This window comes from Pseudopodoces humilis, chromosome 8 (genome assembly GCF_049639895.1).
Source record: "Pseudopodoces humilis isolate 2021_Gansu_Grassland_sample_001 chromosome 8, ASM4963989v1, whole genome shotgun sequence".
Lineage (NCBI taxonomy): Eukaryota > Metazoa > Chordata > Aves > Passeriformes > Paridae > Pseudopodoces > Pseudopodoces humilis.
The window spans coordinates 5,944,672-5,950,978 of NC_142207.1; the positions used below are offsets into that span (position 1 = coordinate 5,944,672).

The window sequence follows — 6,307 nt, forward strand, 5'->3', positions numbered from 1 at the left end:
TTTATCTTTCATTTGGAAGGCTATGCCAGTCTGACAGAGCCAAATGGCATATAGTGTCTTTCTGTCCATTCCTGGCAACCTCAAGACACCTAAGGAATCCCCCTTGCTCCTAACAAGGCTGGGATCAAAAGTTTTGCCACATTAAGTTATCCTACCTCCAACCCCCCAAAAATACCCATTATTCACTACGACAATATCCCTTTCCTGCGCAAACGTTTTCTGTTTAAGCAAGACTATTTCTCTACTTTCTCGTAGTTTTTAAGTACCTTTAAATGATCATTTCACTTGTAAAACCCTTTTCATTTTCAGGTCACAATGAGATACCTCATTGCACTGTAAATGGGTTTGCACATTCTGCCTTTATCAACAGGGAGTCTGCACAACCAGGGGACACTGGAGCCACCACAGGGATCAGACAGCAGTTTATCTTGTGTGTGATTTCTTCCCCACCTGCCTGGGACATGCACAGACACCACACATCACACACACATTCTAGCCCTACATCACTAACACAGCTTTTTGTTTGCTTTCTTGGTGCCCCTTGAACCTCTCTCCTTACCCATTCCATGCACTTTCTCAAAACAGCTGCCTGTTCTGTGAGTGCAGGTGGTGTAGGAAAAAAAAAAAAAACAACTCCCTTTTAAAGTAGTTACCTTATTTTCAGACACAAATAGGAGCATCAGCTAGACGGGACTGAAAAGGAAAACTAAGATGCTTTTCCAAAAAAAATTAGAAGATTTTGTTTCAATCAGAACAAAAGCTTAACAAATATAAATCATAATAGAAAGGAAGCACAACTAAAAGCATTCCCAACAAAAATGATGCAGCGTGTCCTTAATACTCAAGTGTTTTAACTAAATACAGCAGAAGTACAAAAGAATGCCTGAAGATGACTCAATAAGGAAGCATTCAAAGCAGAAAGAGCATTACCAGCATGTTCTTGATAAGCTTGCCCATCCAAAGCACAGTAATTTTTTGCTCTCATGTTCCAAAGCAGACTGCAGACAGTGGGCACTTGTGCTTAGACACAGAAGTAAGGTAGGACAGGTCACCAGTGACTCAGAGGCCGGGCCTCTGCAGCTTCGGGGAGCGAGCAGAGAAACCTGCCTTCCCTGCAGAGTTTCTGGTTCTAAACGACCCACACAGCTCTCATCCTCTGGCACAAACTCCTGGACTTTTTTTTTTTTTTCAGATAAACAGTACTTATTTTGCCTGTGGTGCTTTATCTGTTTCTCCTCCCACAGCATCCACTTCACCACCCCAGAAGCAGCTTTGGATGAGATGAGATGCCCAGGTTCCAGAAGGAGCCTGGCAGAGTTCAGCATCCCTCAGCTCCACCTTGAGCTCACCTGACAATCACACCCCCATTTCACACCACACCTTCACACTTGCTTTATATTATATAATACTGGAGCAAATAACAGAAAAGCTGGAATGCAATCTCAGTAAAAAAAAATCAGTACTTTCAAAGTTCAGGTAAAGAACTGAAGTGATGTGTAGGCAAAAACTCAACGGTGTGGAAGGACTCAACACCCAGAGAAACATACCACAACTACACAGAGTTTGGCCACGAAGTCTGATGTCATTGTATCATAAAACTCAGTTATAACAAGGCATGACAGCCCATCATCCACAGCTTCTCAGGTTCCCTGGTTTAGAGAAAAACCACACAAGCTCTCTCAGCCCTAGGCAGCCCCAGCAGGACTCCCGATCCTCAGCCATAGCCGGTAGCACCGGAGCCTGTGAACTGCTGCCAGAACCAGACAAATTTTCATTTTCTATTACCTTAACAAACCACAGAGCAGCTCTGTCTTGTGAAAACAACGTTTTTGTCTCACCATACTGGAACAACCTCCCAAAATGCAATAAAGTTTCCTGAAAACTGACAACCCAGACACATACTTTTTGAACACTCTTTGAGAGTCCATTGGGACAGTTTCCCACACCTACAAAATGCCTCGAGAAGTTCCTGAAACCGGCTCTGTGTCAGGCAGCTCAAGCAGACAGGTCTCTGCTTTACCCCATCCAGCCCATCCACAGCACTGAGCACAACCCACTAAAGCACAGCATACACTTCTAATGGAGAATAAAGAATTTACCTCCCTGAACAACAGCCTGGGGGCATTGCCATCACCTCTTTAATCTGCAACAGCATCCCTGTTGCTCAGCTTTCACAATCCACCTCAGTTAAGGTATGAGGGTGCCAGCAGCAGTGCAGGACAGGGAAGCAAAACAGACACTTGTGAAGCACTGTCAACTCAGGGTAATTCATTGTTCGGTATTTTCTTATGCCACTCTTTGCTTACAGCCTGCAAAGCCAGACAAGCTTAGTTGCCTTGGACACCTGGATGAAACCATTCACATCACATCACATCTTCACCACAACCCCCCTGGCTCACTCACCAGCAGGGAATCAAAAGCTTCCAAAGTACGACCACCACATGGGTTCCCCACCGCCCAAAACCACTCTTCCATTGCTACCTTTGTGCTATTATTCAGCACTGAGCTTGCAGCAAGGTACCTGCAGCAGCATCTGGCATGTTTCTCCTGCTCAGGCTCTTCATGTGCTCTCCTCTGCTCCCTGCCACTGGGGTAGTTGCTACTGTGCCCAAACACTAAAGGAGAAAGTGTTTAAACAGGCACAAGAGCTCAGCTCACCTGAGGGCATGTAAGACACCAAATACTGGTTAGGTAAAAAAACCCCCATTATATTACAGAGCAATGAGACCCATGGGAATCTCCATTTCACACTCACAAACCCCAGAAGTTCTGTTCTGCCATGAAAGGCAGCTGAAGGCAGCAGCCCCAGCACCTCCACCAGAGCAGCACGTCAGCAAACACGCGGCGTGCGATCTTATCAGTGAGGCTTTCTAGTGAACAGACATCCCTAGAAAGCAGTCACTACAAATACAGTTTTCCTGAATATCATTACTGATCCAGAAGTAATGAAATAGCAGATAATATGGCCCCAGGGTACAAATCAGCCACCTACCCTAATGCATACAGATGGAGCTTAACTGCTCTTTTGGTCTTCCATTACTAGAGTGAAATGGGATCTTTGAAACACCATTGAGACAAAGCAGAAGAGAAAGTTTACTAACGAGTGATGTTTACTTCTGATTCTTCAGAAAACGCTTTTCAATGCTGTGATCTGAAAAAAATCCTCTGTTTTCATGTACGAAGATGACTAGACGCAGCTTCCCCTCACAGAACCAAGATAAAAAAGCAGAGTGTACAATCTCCTGCTCTCCCCTCGTGTTGCAGAAAAGACTGCTGAGAACAGTGTCTCGATAACTTTTATAATAATTAACAGTGAAAACTTTATCCAGTCCCACCAAAACAAGCAGCAAAACCGTCACAACTTACAGCAGGATCATGCTCTTCTTGCTGATGCTCGCAGCAGTAAAAGCAGCAACTTCCACAATGCTCTAAAACCGGCTCTTCACTATGTAAGGTACCGGCCAGCACAGAATCCTCCTGCTTCCATCCTTAGGGAAATTCAGCACTTCACCTCGAGCCTGCCCCCGCAAAGACACAATGTTGTGCATTCTGAGCTGGTCTCAGCCCCATGAACCTGCCAAGAACCAGCAAAGCCCACGCATGGCTCTGTGCACACCCCGACACAGCCCCACCTGACTTCTTCGGGATGCACCCCTGGACTCCAGAACCTCACTTTTACACCATCTCTTTCACCTATTCACCTAATTTAGGAATTACCTAAATTCCACTGGAGTCTTTTCAGAAGCTAACAGGATCACTACTTTTCTCAGTCATTTTCCTTAAAGTTTGAAGATTTCACAACACAAGTTGAGCAGCCCTGCAAGACACCTGTGTGACACGAGGCACAAACAACAGCAGCTCCCTGCCATCACATCCTCTCACAGGTACTTTCAGTGGTACCCAGTTCTAACAGGTAGATTATGCCACTCACCTGCACACGCAACAGACATCCCCTGTACCACTACTTCCAAAAATCACATCTTCAGGCAATCAATTCTTTAAGTTGATTTTCTGTTTGCATTAGAGGAATTAACCAATATATTTCAATTATACAAAAGAACTGGAGGCAGTGGTCCGCAAGTACTTTTTATGACCCTCATCTATTCTTTCAAAAGCCTTTACAGAAATGCTCAGGCAGGCACAGGAGTGGGAGGGAGAGGAGGAGGAGGAAAGGAACAGCATTACAGAGTCCTCATCATATCTTCACATAAATAAAGTCCAAACTCTGTGCGGCTTGACCTTGAACGAATAATACATAAAATAAATACAAGGACGAGCACAAATTAAGAATGAACGTTCAAAGTAATGAATGCTTAATGAAGGAGCGTGCCTTGTTTAAAAACACCGACCGAAGAATCGACGGAGGGAAAAAAAGACAACCCAAACACATCGCGATGCCGTGACTGGGGGTGGGTGGGCAGGTGAATAAGTAGGGGTTTAGAAGCGAACCTGCGCGACAGAGAGCCCAGACCCAGCCGCGATCGCCCTGCCCGCGGCAGCTGCGCTACTTTCAGCGCTGCTCGGCGGAGCGGAGTTGGCGGCGGTGCCCGCACCGAGCCCGCGGTGGCCGCGGCTGGCGCTGCCCGTCCCCATCCGAACTTCACCTGTCTCCCGGGGGTGCCGGTGCTCGGCGCCCTGCCCCGCTCCTCCCGCGGGGGCAGGAGCCGGACCGGCGCTGGGAGATGCGGGGGATGCCGCCAGCAGCGAGACGGGAGATCCCGGCCGGAGCGGTCCCAAAACCGCGGCAACTTCTCCCGCGCGGCGCGGCGCGACCCGGCGGCACCGTCCATCCATCCACGCACCCGCACCCCCGCCCGCGAGCCGAGCCCCCGGACCCACCCTCTCCCCCGGCAGCGGGGCGGCCGCACCTCCTCGCATCCCGGAGCGCGGCATGGAGCCCGGCGCGGAGCGCTGCGGCGAGAGGACTGCGGAGCCGGCGCCGCGGGCGAGCGGGGCGGGACGGGCGCGCAGTCCCCGCTCGGCCCCGCGGCGCGGAGGGGCCGCGGGCGGAGCGAAGATGGAGGAGGCGCGGCCCTGCCCCCGCCCAGCCCCGCGCGGGAGCGGCGCGCGCGGCGCCCTCTGCCGGGCGGCGCCGGGACGGGCCTGAGGGGGCTGAGGGGACGAGGGGAGTTGCTCCCGGAGCACGGACACCGGGGGCTTTCACGGGTGCTAGTATAAATGCGCTAGCGCAACATAACTAGTCAAAACTGAGTTTTAGTTGTATGCTTGCCCCACAACGAATTCCCAACACCGCGTCGTCACCAACCTTCTCGTGCTGCTCGCCACACAGTGCTGAGGGTGCTTGCACTGCTTCCATAAGAACTCCAGGTAATCACGGAATTGCTGAGCCGGTTGGGTTGGAAAAGCCCTCTGAGATCATAGAGTCCAACCGATGCTCGATCACCACCTTGTTAACCAGACCTTGGCGCTGAGTGCCACATCCAGGCTTTCCTCTCGCAGCTCCGGGGATGGTGACACCGCACCTCTCCTTCCCAATGTTTAATCACCCATTCTGTGAAAAAATTCCTCCAAATATCCAACCTAAAGCTCCTCTGGCACAGCTTAAAACCATGTTCTCTCGTCTTGCCACTTGTTACCTGCGAGCAGAGCCCAACCCACGCCTGGCTGCACCAGGTGGGAGTTGTAAAGACTTAGAAGGCCCCATCGGAGCCTCCTTTTGTCCAGGCTGAGCCCTCCCAGCTCCCTCAGTTGCTCCTCAGACTTGTGCAGTTGAGCCTTTCCCAGCTCCGTTTCTAGACACGCTCCAACCCCTCAGTGCCCTTCCTGAAATGAGGGGCCCAGAACTGAACACAGAATCACTGTCTTTGCCCAAGGAACATTGGTCCCATTTAGTTTCAAATTCATCTAAGCCATATTTTTGAGGGAAGTAATTAGTGCAAGAGCTCACCAAACTGACAGAAGTCCTCGATTAAGGAGGGAATGTTTATTGATTGCAGAGAAGATACCGAATCCATCACTTTTTAAATACATGAAGTTTACTTTATCTGCACTATTTAAAAATTCAAATAGGCGTTATTCAGTAATTGTTTATTTTCTTTGAGACACAGTCATTAAGTTTAGGCATTATTCAGGAAAATTTAATGCATACATCCAACTGAGACAGTAAGAGGTGACTGTGTGCACAATAAAATCACAACAGTATCTATTTCTTTTCACATTGCTTTTCACACAGTTCTTATTTCTGCTAAAGAACAGAACATCCCTTGTGTGTTTAAGAACCCAAGGGATAACCTATTCAGGTTTTGAAAATGCCCAGGTTCACTTGGACATTTTCCATTTAACTAGA

At 48.9% G+C, this 6,307-nt stretch overlaps 1 protein-coding gene across 1 annotated transcript in view; it reads right to left on the reverse strand.

The window, feature by feature from the left end:
* The window catches only part of THSD7B (thrombospondin type 1 domain containing 7B), a 297,680-nt gene extending 292,196 nt beyond the window's left edge, over positions 1-5,484 (reverse strand). Inside the window, exon 1 of the mRNA XM_005519602.2 lies at positions 5,267-5,484. The gene's annotated coding sequence lies outside the window, so the exon portion shown is untranslated. The remainder of the gene's footprint in view (positions 1-5,266) is intronic.
* Between the last annotated feature and the right edge of the window lie 823 nt (positions 5,485-6,307).